The following is a 17875-nucleotide window of genomic DNA, read 5'->3' on the forward strand; positions in this document are numbered from 1 at the left end:
GCTTAAAATAAACAGAAAAATTAATTTAAGTAATTACAAACAGAGACAAACAGGTCCCAACAATCAATTTGCGAATTAACTTTTCCCTTGCCTTAAATTACCACAGAAAGAGTACAGAGCAATAGGGTGGTGGTGAATGAACTTACCAAATGATGTTTAGCCTGATAATTTTTCTACCACTATACAAGGTTTCACAAGGAAATCTGCAAAAGAAAAAAGTTATTTTATAATGACAAATATCTGAAAGACAAGGGTAATCCACTTAGGTCTTCCTACAAGACTTTTCTTTACAATATTATAAATAGCTAAGTTAGGTAAAAAATATAGTAGACAGTCAGAACTGGACCCTCTTGAAGTCAGTGCAAAAAAATAAGACTTCATCAGGATTGCGGCTGGAGGAACATCTGAAGATTAAAAGTCACAATGGCTACTTTTACAGACTTCCGTAGGGGATAAGAGTAGGCTTGGAATTATTACCCTTTTGAAATTTCCCATTTTCTCATTAAGGCTGGGACATCCTCTCCCACCTAGTAAGACAAGGCCAACACTATAGATTATCAATCAAAACTAATGATGTTACTCGTATACCCTTGCTACCATTAAATGATTAATTATTACCCAAGCAACTATACTTGTAGTCTTATTGGTTGATCATAATTTTGACCCAAGTTGTCACGATTTTTCCTCATGATTTTGCTCTATAAAACCTTTAGAGGTGGGCTTGTTTGCAACCCATTTGGGACCCCTCCTATCTCTCAAGAGTTAATCTTATTCCTCACTCCCCACTTCTATTCTCCATTCCTTTTCTCCAATAATTTTTTTTTTTTAGAGAGAAAAAGCAAAACAGAGAAAAGGGTAGAAATAATACATTCAAAAAAAAAAAAAAAAACAGTAAGAAATGACTAGTCAAAAAAACCAGAAATCACTAGTTGAAAAATTAAATATTGTTGTCTTAGAAGTAGTTGTTCAAGTTACAAAATCAAAGCATAAAAAATGGACAACCAAACATGACAGTACAAACTAAGTGAAATAAATCAGACTCACATTTGTAAATATCATATAGTTTTTCCAATAAATTTTTCTACTCTCAATCTCCACTGTTTCTTAGAATTCCTGTCAACTTCAGGTAATACAAACTTGGTGTATCTGACACCTAGCATTTACCCTATATCAGTAAGAATAACATGATTTTCAGATTTCTGCAATATGGACTGTTCAGTCAACTACAGCTAATACAATTTTTAACTGCAGAATGGATCCAGCCAGGCTTCAGCAAATCTTCTGAACTGAACTGCAAGAAAAGAACTTCCCAGGATCCTAAAGATATTTCTTTTTAGGAGTTTTTCCCAGAGCAAGCAAGCATCATTTCTACAGCTTGACAGAAAAATCTAAGATCACAGACACTCTAGGTCTGGAATTCCTAATGTAAGGTTTTTTGTACAAATAATTGGTTTCAGAGATCTATCTTCTTTCTTAACACACAGAATTCAGGCAACAATCTGAACTTTACAGAAATCACACACAATCAACCTTAATTCCTTTTTGGTAAGTTCTTTCAATATTTGCAGACACAACTCATTCTCTGGAACTGTTTATGACATAAACAGTCACATAAAAGAACATGACTGTGCGGAACAACAAAACCCTGCATAATGAGACTCTATCTCAACAATCACAACAACAACAACAAAAAAAAACAAGAATTGGAAAAAAGACAATATTATTAAGAAATGAGGGGCAAATTCCACGGAAGCTCACAAGCTATAATATGTAGATATATGCCCAGAAGGTAATCAGGAAGCAAAGGGATTAAAGTCAAGATACATAGCAAGTCAATGGACGACAATGAATTTATGGTGCTACATTTAATTCAAGGAAATTACTACTGCAAGAATCATCTGACATGCTTCAAGATTATTTAATTTATTTCATAAAAATGAGTAATTTATTAATATAAAAGTATTCATGTAAAATTCACACAGATGCCTACAAAATTCCAAGAGACGGACCTAACAACAGACTCAACAAAAAGGCCGAGACAAGTCAGTATCAATGCCAGCAAGGACTCCTCTTCCCAACAACGACAACAAAATAAAAAACTGCCCCCATATTTCCAAGGGTCTTGCCAAATAAAGAGCCTAAAAAAGGTGAGTCTGAAAGAAGCTGTCTGGCATCAGATGCATTCCTCAGAGTAAAACTAGTTGTGCTCACTTTAACTGGAAAAGTTACATACTTATAGCAGTAGAATATAATTATGTTAAATAACTAGCTAAAAGGTCTAACTATCAAAAATATTTAAACATTTGAGGACCTCATGAACAAACAGCCAGGGATACACGGGTGAAAAAGGGGTTAGTTAACCTTACATGTTAAGGTTACCTTTTCATTACCAAAAAAGACATAATGAATCTTTGTGTCATTGTTTGAACTAAGACACACATTTTTTATTGGGTAACTGAGTATACTATATACACATAATTTTATATGTTATAAAAGATAAGCCTAAAAAGAATGTAAAAATCAATATACTTGAAAATTAAATAGTTACGGTATTAGATACTATATGGCATTAGATTACCATAAGTCACTTATATCTATTCCTTTAAATTTAACTTTTGTAAAGAGGTAGGGCTGGGGTAGTATGTCCTTATTACCAGGAAAGATTAAAACCAAAGATCAACATATAAAAATCTGCTTTCAGGACCAGAGATATAGCTCAGCGGCAAAGCACCTGCGTGGCAGACATCAAGTTTTGAGTTGGGTTCCTGATACCAAAAAAGAAAAAAAAATCTGCTTTTAAAAAGGTAAACATTTCAATGTTAATAAAGAAAGCAGACATTCTTTGTTCTAATTGGCTCTTTATAATTACCTTCTATGCATACGTTCGTTCATATTTTAACTCAGATATAATAAACCAGTAGTATTATTATGAGAAAGTTCTAATGAGAAATCTGTAATGTTACTGTTTGTTGTTTGAAACTATACAGTTCAGCTAGCCTTGAACTGACTTTGTAGCCTTGACTGGCCTCAAACTCACAGCAATCTTCCTGCCTCAACCTCTGAAGTGCTGAGATTATGGGAGTACACCACCACACCTGGCTGTAATGTTATATTATGTGAAAGATCACATAATTTTTTCATTTTATTATTGAAATTACAAATTTAAAATCTAATTTTATAAGGGAGCACATTTAGATTCCTCATTTGAAATGAAATATTTCTTATCTCCTAATAATGAAAAACAATAGAACAAAAGAAATATTTAAGTCTTAGGTGTTACGAAGAAAAGAAGGTAGGAAGTTTAGCATTCAATCATTAGAAATTAACGGAATTAAAAGCTAAGCAGGATCATTTTATCTACGTACCTGGCAATATTAGTTCAAGCTTTATAATTGTTATGGAAAGATAAGAAAGCCTAGCTACAACCTCGGAAAAGTTTCCTGACATTTGTTCCTTTGACTAGTTCCAAGGTCTACCTTTGGGAAGGTAAATTTCCACATACTCATTAATACCTCCTACTTACTTTCAGTTAGCACCTATTGAAAGGAAACAGGTTAACTGTAATCCTTTCACCTTTTCTGCTCTTTGTCCTTTTCCCTATCCCCAACTCACAGGCCTCACCACCAACTCATAGAACAAATGTTTCATTAAAAAAAGAAAAACTCAGGGTTGGGGATATAGCTCAGTGGCACACCACCTACCTGGCACGTACAAAGTCCTGAGCTGGATTCCTGGTACCAACAAAAACAATAGAAAACAAAAAGAAAAAGGGATTCAAATTCCAAAAGCTCATCAAAACTTAGTCTTATAATTTCTATCTTTTTCAACATAGGTATCTTAACACTAAATCACAAAATCTGACCCTCCTGTCTCCCACCATTCAGAGAACAAAACTTTGATTGAATTTTTCTTAGACAAAAGATCCAAAATGATGAACTTCTATGAAGATGAATAACTTTATAGTTTCCAAAAGGGGTTTTGGATAAGTCCTCTATTTAAAACTATTTCTTATGTACTCAAAAGGTATCAATGAAGATACAGTAATGAAGACCTAAAAATGTGGAGGTTTTGGGGTGGTTTTTTTAAAAGTTATTCTTTTTTTTTTTTTTTTAACTTTTTTTTAACTTTTTATTGGTACCAGGGATCGAACTCATGACCGCCTGCTTGCAAGGCAGATGCTTAGGCCACTGAGCTAAATCCCCAGCCCCAGGTGTTTTTTGTTTTTTTTTTAAAAGACAAGATCTTATTATGTAAATTAGGCTTACTATGTATAACCCAAACCAATCTTGAACCCACATTAATCTTCCTGCTTTGGTCTCCCAAACCCTGGGATTATAGGTGTGTGTCACCACACCTGGTTTAAAATGTGCTATTTTTTAAAGGCAACTAAAGTTCTAGGCAAACTTTATAACAATAAAAGCTTTCTCAATGACATTCTGAAACCTGCCAAAAATTTAGTACTTATATTTTCCTTTTGAATCCTGAAATAGTTAAAAAAAAAAAAAGTCTTCAAATATTACTCTAATACCATCCTCTTTTCCTTTCAACTATAAAAAGAAATTTCTTTTGCAGGATAATACCAGTCTGAAGGTCAGTTTGCCACAGGAATTCATATGCCACATGTAAATGGACATGTAATTCCTATTTTGCTTAGGAACTTGAGATAGTAAGTAAGTATCAATTCTAGGAACAATTTAGAAATTGTGCAACTACACACAAAAAATAACTATCAGTACTCCCACCCAGCCAAACTGCATAGTGCTTATCAGTAAATGAATATTTTATTAGGAATACTAATATTCTTCTCCAGTTCTGTAAACAGACTTCAAAATTCTGGCTTCTTCTACTTGGTTTTATGCAGACAAATAGGCATAAACAAAAACAATTATTCTAAGACATGGTCAAGGGTCAAAAAGCTGAATAATAATGCATATTATCCTTTAAGTACATAATTTAGCAAAAAGAAATACACTTGAATTTTTTATTGCTATTTTTTTTTTTTTTTTTTTGTCTTTTTCCTTTTTATCGGTACCAGAGATCGAACTCACGACTGCCTGTTTGCAAGGCAGGCGCTTTTGCCGCTGAGCTAAATCTCCAGCCCCTTTTATTGCTATTATTACAATTAAAAACAGTTCACCTGCAGCCAGCTAGAAGAACATTCAGAAGAGACAAAACTTTACAAAAACAAAGGCAGTGTAAAGCAAAAAGAGCATACTCTTTCACTGGCCTGGTTAAAATTTATATACTGGCAATAAAACAAGCCCCCAAAAATTCAAGTAACTTTCAATAATCACACGTCACAATGTAGGCTCTGTTTACATGGTAAACTGCAATTCCTACCTCTTTCTAAACAGTTCACCTTAGATTACTAAATGGTCAAGAGACCAGAAGCTGTCTTAACCTGAACATTATCTTTAACACATTACCAAAAAAACCCCACCCTTTTAAAACCAGCACTATTTATCTCCTACAAACAGAAGGATATACACTGACTGCTAACCAAATACAGTGTACTGAAAACATGAAACTTCTCCAGCTTAAACCAAAAAGTAGAATTCATTCATTTCTTACTTTAAAAAGCGGAAGGCAAAGTACTACGTTAAATAAGGGCTAAAAACAGTTGTTATATAAAAGAGATTTATCCATGTGCTTTTAAATAACTGAACTACTTAAAAATTCAGATAAGCCTGGTTCATACTGAAGACAAAATCCAAACTTTGACTTTAAAATTTTTAATCAAACTGGGCATGGTGGCACATACTTGTAATCCCAGCACTTTGAGAGCCTGGGGAAGGAGGATCACTGAGTTTGAGGTCAGCCTGGGCTACATAGTGAGTTCAAGGTAAGCTTGTCTTTAAAATCCTTCTTAAAAATTATTAAATCAAAACCCATTTATCAAAAAGCTAGAGGTGACAGGGTTTTTAAAGTACACTAGCTAAATTACATAGGATCTGGGTTTCATGGGGGTAGATGGGGGGATTAAGAACTGTTTAATAGAGGATGGGAGTCCATTTAGAATCCAATTAGTAGCAGCTTGCCTCCCTGGTAAGTGGCTGCAGTATGGCAGACTGCGGCCCTTCCAGGGGGAGAACCACCAGTGTCTCCTGAGATCCACGCCATGTTGGAACTTAGGACGCTGGGAAACCAAGTAAGCAACTCGCCTCCCTGGTAAGCAGCTGCGATGTGGCAGACTTCGACCCCTCCAGGGGGAGAACCACCAGTGTCTTCTGAGATCCACACCATGGTGGAAAACTTAGGACGCTGGTAAACCAAGCAACCAGCCTGCCTCCCTGCTAAGCAATAGTGAATCTACTGGTGCATGGCCTAGAGTCAAACATCCCATTGCCTCTACCCTCTTCCCCTGTCCCCTCATTAGCAAATGGGAACCAGAAATCTGAGCATCTCTTGGAAGGTTGACCATAGCAAATTAAAGGGGATTTCCTTCTACCGTCTCTTTAAGGCAAATATTTTTATTACTGTTTTGCTTTATTCTGATTAATGATACTGCTCTATTCAATATTCTATTTTGATAAGTTCTATAATGTTCTGTATTTTGTTTTATTTTGATATACGTAATTGAAAGAACACCTATTGTAAAGATAATGAAATATACTGTGATACCTATTACTGTTATCCTGGTAACCTGCTGTGAACTTCTATACCAATTTCACTACACAGTCTCAGTTGGGTTTATTCTGTCTTGATCTGTAGTATTTTACTACTTTCAAAATAATTTAAAAAAAGAATCTAATTAGTAGCACTATCACATTTTCAAAGTTGACCTAATTATGTTTTTTGCATTTTACTTTAAGAAAATCAACAGAAGAACTAAAGTCTGAAAGAAGAAAGAATAAAAGTAAGTATTCAAGCTCTTTATTAAAACATCAGGCCTACAACGGAACACATTCTCATACCCTTATTTTAAAGAGATAAAACAAAAGAGGACAGAACAAAGCAAATCAGAACAGAACAATATAAACAACACAGCACTTCACAACAAGACAACTGAATTTTAACAGTAGCTATCATAATGTCTCTTTCTTTGGAGTAGTTGAGCATACCTCCACACACAATAATATCAAACATAATGGAATAGTATAACACCATTCACAGGAATGAAAGTATTACAGGATATTCAAAACCAAATAACAGAAAATGAACAATAGCTTCTATAATATTTCATTTTCCATAAAAAATTTGTTTATACTATCACACATATTAAAATTCAGTTAAGATACCACATGATTGAACCAATGGAAATAGAAGAAGAACAGCATGGTAGGACTTCAAAGCAAGTTGATATTAAATCAGCAATGGCTGCCATAATGTCTTGTCTAGAACATATAAAGAATTCTGCCTGTTATTACTTTTTAGTCAGGACATACACATATATTAAAATACAAAGAAATAAAAAATACCTCAGAAAAAATTTACAATCTCGACTTCCGGGAGAACATGGTGGATAGGTAACAGCAGCTATGGAGGCTCTCTGAGTTAGCCATCTTAAAATCCAGGAATGGTGCGGTGTGAGGTGTCCTAAGCAAGGGGAGATATACCCTGCCGACCCAGGAATGAACTAAGCTGAGAGAAACCAACTGGAAATGCAATCCCAGTGCTATAACCAGAGTAGATAAAATCTCGGCGCAGAAGCTGGAACCCGTGCGTCTGGAAGCCGTGATTTGAATTTCCTGCTGCCACTGCTGCATCTGAATCAGCACAGCAGGGACAGAGAAGCAAAACCTCTGAGAGCGGGAATTGGCAAACGGAGTTGAGAGCGGAACTGCCAGGGAGCCCTGCATCAACCTGCGGTGAGTGAGAGGAACAGGGACCCTTCCATAGACTAGGAGGCTCCAACAGAGGACATTCTGGGCCCGGGCAGACTAGCCAGAACAGGGCACTGCAGTGACTTCTGTCATATATTCCCTTCTCAAGCAGAATTGGTGGAGAGCACTTAGCCTGGATGATGCCGCTAACTAAGACCTAGTAGGTTAGCCCAAATCAGGTCCCAGCGCCTGGCGGTGCACCCTAGCAGTGAAGCCTTCAGTAGGTTGACCTGGAGGGGCGGCCCAGCAGAGGCTGCTCAGATCTATGTCTCCCTAGTACACTGCAGTGGGCAGGAACACCTAGCTGGCGCAATTCAAACAAACTGTAACCCACAAAGAAAAAAACTGGGCTTCCTATATACGCTTGTATGGAAGGAACAAAAAGTATGGGGAGAGGGAGCAACAAGAAAGGGTCCTTGGCCCCCAATCCTGAGAACACTGATCCAGGAAAGGTAAATGCAAAGGAAAATGAGGACAGAAAACATGCAATATCAGACACGGCACCAATAGACATAAAGCAATATCTCTGGAGCCACATAGACGAGTTCAAAAGTGAAGTATTAAACAACCTAAAGCAAGATATAAGTAGAATAGTTAGAGAAATGCTAAGCACCGCCCAAGAAAAAACAGATGGTAGAATGGAAGAACAGAAAAAAAGGGGAGAATTGTTTAATGGAGAAAATAGAGGAAACACAGAATACGTGAAACAAGTTCAAAGAGATTACCAGGAAACTAAAAACTCTATTGAAAGCTGGCATAACAGCTTGAAAGAAACTGAGGATAGATTATCTGAACTGGAGGACAGATTTGTAAGGTGGGAAAACTTCTTAAAAATAACAAGAAAACAAACAGCAATATTACAAAGGCTTGAAGATGGTAAGAGGATCTGTAACTTAAGAATTAAGAACGTAAAAGAAGAAGTAGGAACACAAATAAATGTACTACAAAAGCTATTCACAGAAATAATCCAGGAGAATTTCCCTAATTTAGCAAAAGGTAAAGATACTCAGATGTATGATGCATACAGGACCCCAGCCACCTACAACCCAAACAGAACTACACCCAGGCATATAATAATCAAAATTCCAGAAATCCAATATAAGAACAGAATATTAAAAGCCGTCAGAGACAAGAAACAGATCACTTACAAGGGAACACCCATCAGAATTACAGCAGACTTCTCAGCACAAACCATCAAATCACGAAGAACATGGGGGGAAATAATTCAAGCTTTGAAAGATAATAACCTCCAGCCAAGATTGATATATCCTGCTCAACTGTCCCTAGAAACTGATGGAAAAACAAGGTACTTCCAGGATAAAGAGGAACTAGGGGAATTTGCAACCACCATTTCAATTCTACAGAGAATACTGCAGGACATTCTAAAAAAAGAAAAATACCAAGATTCCAGAAATAGTGGCAGAGAAGCCATAATGAATTGAGCAGAAAGCGAAATGAAGAAGACAAACTGACAACTAATGACAGAAAAAGAGCTCAACAGAAATGAGGCAGAGAAGGTTGGATGATAGGAATAGCTATTTTGGAGAAAACAAGACATCATAATAGCTAGTGCTGATTTAATATCATCTTGTTTTGAAGTCCCATCAAGCTTTGCTCTTCTGTCTCCATCAGTCTTAACATTGTATCTTATTGGATTTTATTATATGTGATAATATAAACAACAACTTTTATAGACAAGGAGATAATACGGAAACCACTGTTCATTTTCTGTTAGTTGGTTCTAAATACCCTGTAATACTGTCATTCTCTTGAATGGTTTTACATTATCTTGATATATTTGATGCTACAGTATACCAAGTTATACTCAAAGATTTCAAGGAAAGAGACACTATGATAACTACTTTTATGTCAGGATATCTGGTGGTGAAACACTATTTTGCTTAAATGGTTATGTTTTGACCTGTGCTGTTTTGTTGTTATGTCCTCTTTTATCTCAATCTCTTTTTTTTTATTATTTACATTTTTTATCTTTTTAATTAAGGGAAAAATAAAAAAAGCAGGATATATTATAGTAACCCATTTTGATTTCCTATTAACTTGATTTGAAACCTGTATTGCTCTCACCATCTTGTTTTGACTGATTTTCCTCTATTCTGTTTTGCTTGATACTATCCAGTTTGAGAGTATAGGCAACAACTCTGAAGACAATAAGATTCATTATGATGCCCATTCTGGTTTGACTATTATCTTCTTTTGAAGTCCTGTAATGTCTCCAATGTTTTGGTTTTATTGGTTTTGTTCTTTACTGTTTTGTTCAATTTTATTATAACTGATGATATAGGCAATTCTTTTTAAGATAGCAAGAGGCATTATGGTAACCACTGTTGATCACCTTGTATTTTGTTTTTACAGTATATATTATGTCCATCCTTTCAATTTGACTGACTCTGTTTTGTTATGTCACATTTGGTTTTATTCTCTTCAAAAAAAAGTAATAAGAACTGTAGGAGTAATAAATCCCAAAATGTGTAATTGTCATTGTATAAAAGAGAGGAAAAGAAAGTGCTCTAAAGGATATAACTGCATGTATATTTAAGTGTATAAGATAGATAACCATATTACTGAGTTTTGTTGGATCATTGAACAGAACTGTTTGCAGTCTCACTGTTTGAATGTCCACTTTATTTACTTTAATTGTGTAACTGGAACAACTATTTCTAAGATGACAATATGTAGTCTATTAACTAGTGATTTCCTACTGTTTATTTTTTCTGAAATTCTGTATAACTTGTACCCTTTCTGTTTTTTTTTCTTTTTCTCCTTAAATTAAAAAAAAAAAAGAATTTACAATCTCTCTTTTCTAATGATTTACATTCTCAGCAGTTTCCTTACATACATCTAACCTAAATCTTATATTCTACAGCTTACAGTTATTTTGTCAATGTCAGAACTCTATTGTCAGTGTTTCCATGGTGTGGTATACATACCACTGATGATACCTGAGATGATTTAAATGAACACAGATACTTTCAAAACGAAAAAAAAAAAAAAAAAAAACTGTATTTAGGCTAATGAACATCAAAAAATTCTACATTTTGAAGCTGAGATGCCACTGAATTGACACATCATTAAGTCTGTATACCACTAAGGAAAAAAAAACTTTGCAACTATAATTTTTTGTAACTATAAATTTTTTAAAGATACATCCCCACAGTATGCATTTTTGAGGCTGTACCTCAAAAATTCAGGTTAATGTTAGTGATTTAGATTACACTGTCCTACATGCTAATAAAAAAAAATTTTTTTTTTGATACAGGGTCTCACTATATAGTCCAGGCTGGCCTCATACTTGCAGTGACTATCAGCCTCCCAAGTGCTAGGATCACAGGCAAGCACCACCACACCCATTCAAATTCTTCATATACAGAAACTGCTACCTGTGATTTCCTTAGGATGCTTTGTGTCCTGATCTGTTTTCAAAGACCCAATTTTCCAACCCATTAACAGGTCTGAAATCATTCATTCATAAGCAACCTGTTGTGGTTTATATTCAGATAGCTTCATGTACTCAGAGAAGAGCGTTACTAGAAGGTGACTGGATTATGGGAGAGCATTACAACTGAGCTGCTGTTAGCAAGCAGGTTAGTATGAGTGTGACCTGAAAGGATCTCTTTCCCCATCTCCTCACTACTCTCTGCTTCCAGATCACAATGAGGTTAGCAGCTTCCCTCCTCCCAGGCTCCTGCCACCTTGCCTACCATGGAGAAATGAAACTTCTAACAGTGAGCCAAAATAAAATCTCTCATCCATTTAAATTTTGAGGGTTGGATATTATATAACAGCAGTAAGAAAGTAATCAAGCCTGATCAGAGCCATACGCAAGAGTATCAGACCTTCTGTTACAACAAATGATAAATCTCTCTCCAGGTTTTGACCACTACCAGAGAGCCAATGCACCCCCCAACCCCGCCACCATCTTCCCTGACTGCTTACTGCTAGCACAGGATTGGAACAATCTCCTCTAGACTATTAATCCAGCACCTCTAATTCTACATTTTTTAAACAGAATCATGCATGATCTGCCTCCTTCTCCCCTACCATAGATTCTTTTCTTAATACTTCATTGGGAATCAGAGTCATCTCTGCTTTTCCAGGTTAGGAACCATCTGACTTAATATATTTCCAATAAAATCTGGCACCAATCTCCATTACTTTTTTTGAAAGGTCCAGTTTGCTATATCCTCCCTTCGATTCCATATCACCGGTGTCACCAGTACCTGGTCTAGCAAAATTATTCTGAAACATTTGTTAAATTTAATTACAGCTTAATTGCAAAAACTGGTTCTAGTCAATTCTTTTAACACCCCCTGACAAATTTCTTCAGTAGATTTCCTAAGAAGTCTCTGCTCAAAAACTATGCCCTAATCGTTGGGTGTGGTAGCATACATATGTAATTCCAGTACTGGGGAGGGTGAAGCAAGAGGACTGCTTTGTTTTTTGTGGGGTTTTTTTTTTTTTTTTTTTTTTGGTCTTTTTCCTTTTTATCGGTACCGGGAATCGAACTCAGGACTGCCTGCTTGCAAGGCAGGCGCTTATGCCGCTGAGCTAAATCCCCAGCCCCCTAAAGTTCTAAATATCATATCTAACCTATATTTGGAAAAACCACCAAAGAGACAAAATTAGAACCTTACTGTAACTCAGATACAGATCATTCTGCTTACTGTTTCAACTGAACACAGAGTACTTTTTTTTATAATTATCAAACAATATCTAATAGATACTGAGTATCTCACAAATTTTAGTTTTTAAAACTTTAGCTTTCTTCACAAAAAACCTGAATTTTTCATAATATAGTGATATAAATTATGCCATTATTTTCTCCTTCTCAACATCAAAAAATTAAGACAAGGATGGGATTATAGCACAGTGGTACAGTGCCTGCCTAGTCCTGGGTGTGATCCCTAGGTAGGGTAAGAAAGATAAGGAAGGAATCTGTTGCTTATAAAAATAAACATTTCTTTAAAATGAGAACAGCTTATATTAGAAATATAACAATTTAAAATATAATTACAATTAATCTTATAAGTGAAAAGAGTTTATATAGATAGTAGACTCAAATTCAGAAGGAAAAGTAATTTGTTAGCTAGCTGATGTCACAATTTTACTACTCCTTTGGTACTCTGCCTAGTCATACTAACTAAAAAAACCCTAACAATTTAACAACTTGTGCTTTCTGTCATTTTATTATCATCTGAAGAAAATAGTCTATCATTTTGTTCTCCCAGAGTATCCAGTGATTTTCACTCTGTATGTTCATATTCTTTGTCCATACAAAAAAAGCTCAGGTTTTTTTTCTTCAGGTATACAGCCCTTGTCTGCAATGTGAAGTGGAAATATTTCCCATATTACTTGTCCTTAGGTTCTGTTTAATCTCTATTAGAACAAGTGTTTACTTTTATGTCATTAATAGTTTATTGTATCATTTTTAAAATATTTAAATAGTATTTCCCCCTTCCCTGAATGTAACTGTGTTGTGATGAGACTGGCTTAAATTTCTAGGGTGAGATATAAAAGTCATAAGTGTTTTTAAAGTTTCAAAAGACAGCTCCAAAGATTGTTATTAACATGCATTTAAACTGTTCCAAGAGAGAATCTGGACTACACAGTCTACAGAATTGTATAAGTTCTTAGAGGCCAGAAGATGAAGTGAGATGAAACAAAACAAAAAAACTTAAATGCTTACATGAGGCACCAGAGAACTGGGAGGTGGGAACCTAGAGCTACAATTTAGTAATTCAGATTGTGTTGAAGGTAAAGCAGTTAAGATTTACAAACAATTCATTAGTGCCTTCACCAGTCAGGAAAGAAGGAAGGAAAAACAAGAGGCAAAGTGGAATCCCAGAAATAAAGGAAGAATCAACTGACCTTACTTATATACAAATTTAGCTTAATTTATTTCTCCTTCCCCAATGCAAACTATGTTAGTTTCCTTATTTACTAATACACATTTGGTTTTAATCTTTCCCATACATTTAAGTCAGTTACTACTGAACTGCTTCATTAATCTTTTAACTTCACTGTTTTGACAAAACTATTTGCTAAACTATTTCTTTGTCACTCAGTGGGTAGTTGACTGCAAGAAGGAGATAAATCATCGTTCAACGCAAGAAAACAAAGTGGCTTCCAAAACTTTAAAACACGCCACAAAAATAAGGGGAAAACTGGTGCCCAGACTCCAACTGCATTCTGTTGTCTCCTTATTCATATCTTGTCTTTCATGAAACAGGAAAAGAAACTCAAGTCCAATATTTTCTCTCATCATGAGCAGAAATAAGACTTTAAGAAAGAATACTACTTCGTTTATGATGAGACATTACAGAATTAATAACACCTGAGTCAGAAAAATAGCAAGCATTAAGCTCTAACCCAAAACAAGTTTTTAAGCTCTAACCTGAAACAAGTACAAGAAATGATCAAAAAATAGTGAATGTTTATTTTTTTTTAAAAAAAGGAAACCTTATTACAGTAAAAGGGATTACCAAGAACTATGGGATAAGTGTTTGAAGAAGGGGAGTATTTTGAGATTAAAGACAACGTATCTTTTACTTAATAACTTTTAAATATTCACAATATTTGTTGATCACCACTGATCAACAACTTACAATTCTTGCCAAACAAAAACATTATACTATAGTCTCATCTAATACCCTATTCATTGGATATGGTACCATGTGACTTCTGGCTCTTCCCTAAAGTCAAAATGATCATGAAAAGTAAAGATTCTGAATACATTCAGGACACAAAGCAGTTAAGGGAGCAAAACTAAAGAGACATATATAAAAGAGGACTTCCACAACTGCTTCAGAAGGTAGCAAGAACAATGGGATACATATGTTCGAAGCAGGGGAAAGTGTTTTTAGGGTTATTAACAGCAATGTACTTTTTACTATAATAAATTTTTTAAATGTAAGCACCATATTTTGTGATCACAACCCACATGCTAAGATATGATCAAAAGTAATGATCAAACAGTAGTTCTTCTGAGCTCAAAGATCAATCTAGTACCTAGTAAGATGCAAAAGCAAAGGTGGAAAATGCATACAGTTTACTTTTGTCAAGCTCTGAATAACAGTAACTGACACATAGCAAAATAATCCTTTAAGACATGAAACACATATTCAGAGAATAACATGTGAAACAAGCTGCAATACATTAATCTCTGTCTTTCCTGACAAACTCATTTTGCTGAACACATGTCCAGAGGACTAGTGGTTCAAAGTCTGAGGTTCCTGAAAGGCACCAAACTTTTCATGCATTCAGTCTCCAAGGAGATCAGACATATGACATGACCAAAGAGTATGTATTTTATAATCCCATTTATCAGTCTTGGTCTGCTGTTAATAAGCAATAAATTTTTAAGATGAGGAAGGCAGAAAGGAGAATGATCAATTCTAAAAGTCTACAAATAAGACTTTCAGTGTCTGAATACAATAAAACTACTGGTTCCAACAAGGTCCCTTTTCCACCTTTGAGACACAGTGTTTTTTTGTTTTGTTTTTACTTAAACCCATAACAAGAGTACAGTATTTTAAGTTCTAGTATGAACATATTCAAATAAAAATAGCAAAATATGCAATTATGCAACAAAATTAGAAAATGTATCACTTTATTCATCATGTTTTAAAGAACTAAGCACGTTTAACAAGGACAGGACTAGTTTCATGGACATATAACTTGTGCAATCCGAAAGAATTTCACTGTTGGTTTAAGTTTCTGCTTTAACAATTTTGAAATCTTTAATTTTTAACAACTGAAAACTATGTAGCCAGTTCTGAGTGACTATTTTATGGAAAGACATGAAAAAATTTACATCTTTAATGACCATAAAAGATCAATTTTCCAAGATTTTTTTCACAGTGCTGAAGACTGAACCCAGAATTTTTGCCCATGTTACACAAGTGCTCACCTACATGCCTAAACTACTTTTATTTAGTCAGATCAATAATACCAAAAAGGGAAAAAAAAGTAATTATAAAACATGAAAGAGGCTTTCTCTTCTTTTTTTATTATATAATTCTGTCTTTTATTAAAGAAATTCACTTAGAAAAAGTACTGAAAAAAAAAGACCTTGGGAACAAGAGAAAATACCAAGACAAATGAACAACTACTAAATTTAAAACCTGGTGGGGCTGGGAAGTACCTCACAGGTACACCAATACAAACACCACAAAAAATAATGTTGACATGCCTAAATAGTGTTCCACTACACTATGGCAAATATGTACTAACAATTTTCTAAATGTTCCAATACAGATGATTATTAAATAGTAACATTAACACATTCCCACAGATTTGAACCACTGGTGGTATAGGCATGACTGTCCCATGCCACATAATGGGACAGTTACACATGCATGTACCACCAATGATTCAGAACCCCTTGGCAATAAAGTATACGAATTATGGCTCCATTATGAATATGCTAAAGCAGCTAGCATTTTCAATTAGTTCACAAAGCAATCCATTGAATCTAAAGCTATAGATTTATTAAAATATCTTCAAGTCAGGCACTACTTTCTATTCATTCTTAGAACCTCTTTATTTCAACATGCAAATAACGTAATAGGGAATAAAGTTTTCCATTAAACTCCCAGGTTCACCATCCTTCAAGCTAGCATCTAGTACAGGAAAAAGCTCCAGAGACATATACTTGCCCCACATGACTAGGCTGTAAATTTATGTTATTATGGGCACCCACACAATACAGTAAATGTAAGAGTAAGGAATCAAAAAGCAGATGGAAGACAATTTGATCCCTGTGACCAGTATATTAATGAGAATGCAACTGCCTGAATATTCTCACCTATGTGCAAATAATCTGACTTTCAAAAAACTGTTTGAGTTAGGGTCGGTATTTATGGCATCATTTTTTGCTGTGTTATCACTTCAGTTTCTGCTATTTTAAACAAAGATTCCCAGGGCCACTCTAGTATTTAATGTAAGACCTGAAAAATAAACACTGGTGTTTTAAAGAACATTGGTGTTCAGGATAGTCTTGCAAAGCTTAAAACTCAAAATCCAGCTCAAGACTTCCGGGAGAACATGGCGGACAGATAACAGCAACTACCAGAGGCTCTCTGAAAGGCTCGGCTCAGAAGTCAGGAATGATGCGGACTAAGGAGACATGAGCCGGTAGAGATATGCTCTGCTGACTCAGGAACGAACTGGGCTGAGAGAAACCAACTTGGAATGCAGCCCTGGCGCTAAAATAGAAACAGAAAAGACTCGGTGTGGAGGCTGGATCCCGCGCCATTGGAAACCGCGATTTGGGTTTCCCGCCGCTCGGCGGCTGGCTGCCTCCACAGCGGCTCGGCAAGGAGAGACGCGCAGAAGCTCTGGGAACGGGAGTCTGCGAACAGAGTCGAAAACAGGACGGACAAGGAGGCGTACACTGCCTTGTGGCGAGGTGAGTGAGAGAAACTGACACTCTACCACAGTTTGACTCCAGCGGAGGACTTTCTGGGCTCGGGCAGTCCTGTAAGAGCAGGGCGCCGTGGCGACTCCAACCACAAATTCCCCTCTCGGACGGGATTGGTGAAAAGTGCCTGGCCTGCATGACGCTGCGGGCGGACTTGGTAGGCTGGCCTAACCCAGATCCCAGAGCCTGACAGTGGCCCGGAGGAGCGACCGACTCCCGCGTAGGCTGCCTCCTCCGCAACTCCCTGGTGCGCAGCGGTGGGCGGGAACAACTAGCCAGCGCAATTTGATCAGGCTGTGGCTGACAGGCAGGGAAGCCGGGCCTCCTATGTAAGCTTGCATTTTATAAGGAACAGAAAATATGGGGAAGGGAAGCAACAAAAAAGGCTCCTCGGCCCCCAATACTGAGAAACAGGCAATAGTGGACACCGCACCAATATACATTAAGCGCCATTTAGAGAGCCTCATAGACCAATTCAGGAATGAAGTTATCAATGACCTGAAGCTAGAAGTATGCAGAATAGTTAGAGAAATGCTAAGCACCACCCAGGAAAAAACAGATGGTGGAATGGAAGAACAGAAAAAGAGGGGAGAATTGTTTGATGGAGAAAACA

The 17875-nt window shown here is 36.0% G+C and overlaps 1 protein-coding gene across 14 annotated transcripts in view; it reads right to left on the reverse strand.

Moving 5' to 3' along the window:
• The window catches only part of Mtmr3 (myotubularin related protein 3), a 132441-nt gene that overhangs the window by 71824 nt on the left and 42742 nt on the right, over positions 1-17875 (reverse strand). For 13 of the 14 annotated variants that reach the window (XM_013141764.3, XM_013141762.3, XM_063225959.1 and 10 more), the window contains one exon: positions 147-203. The exons of the other annotated variant lie outside the window; for it this stretch is intronic. The gene's annotated coding sequence lies outside the window, so the exon portion shown is untranslated. The remainder of the gene's footprint in view (positions 1-146; positions 204-17875) is intronic. 14 annotated transcript variants of the gene reach the window in all.

This window comes from Cavia porcellus, unplaced genomic scaffold, assembly GCF_034190915.1.
Source record: "Cavia porcellus strain 051 isolate PalLab524CR breed Dunkin Hartley unplaced genomic scaffold, mCavPor4.1 scaffold_16, whole genome shotgun sequence".
Classification (NCBI taxonomy): Eukaryota; Metazoa; Chordata; class Mammalia; order Rodentia; family Caviidae; genus Cavia; species Cavia porcellus.